Source organism: Chionomys nivalis, chromosome 17, assembly GCF_950005125.1.
Source record: "Chionomys nivalis chromosome 17, mChiNiv1.1, whole genome shotgun sequence".
NCBI lineage: Eukaryota > Metazoa > Chordata > Mammalia > Rodentia > Cricetidae > Chionomys > Chionomys nivalis.
In genome coordinates, this window is record NC_080102.1 from 4,829,288 (window position 1) to 4,830,052 (window position 765).

Sequence of the window (765 nt, forward strand, 5' to 3'; positions counted from 1 at the left end):
AAAGACACGCCCAGAGTTGTTTCCAAGTTGATAAAGTCTATCATCACATATTCTAGTAAGGACAGCCAGGACTTAATGTCAAGAGTGCCCATTCCTTTGTGCACGGTCTCCACGATCTCTGGGCCTCCAGTTTGCTAAGTTGTAAATCTAAAAAACATTAAAATAGAAAAATCCCTCAATCCAGAGTTTCTAAAATTCTGAGATAGGTACCACCTATCTTCCCAACCAGTCAGATAGATATGCAAGGTTTGAGAGAGCGGCTCCATATCTACTATTTTGGGACCCAAGGCGGATGGTTTCCCCGTCCTTGCCTCTATTCTGAAACCGTCCTTGACCACCTGTATTCATTTTGCTACCGCCTAAACCAGACGCGGAGTTCCCTTGCTAGCTAATCTTAAAAAAAAAAAAACAGGTTGACAACGCTTGGTGCTCAGTGGCTAAAGCTGAACACGGAACGAAGTGGTACCAGACTGGATGAAAAACGTCAATACACCGAAGAGAACTTCTAGGGAGATTTCCCCGAAAGCTGGGCTGTTCGATAAAACTTGCAGTCGGGGCAGGAGGCTGGGGAGCCTGAATCGCGGGAATCTGCGGGCGGGGACGCGTCCGGGTGGCTGGCGACCCTGGTCCAGTGTCACCGGGGGCGGGAAGCCCCGCCCACGCGGAAGCGCGCGCTCCTTCCTCCCAGCCCCGCCCTCTCCGGCGGCCGTCACGATCGCGCGCCGTAGGCGGAGCGGCTTGCGCTGCGGTCAGCTGACTGCTCGG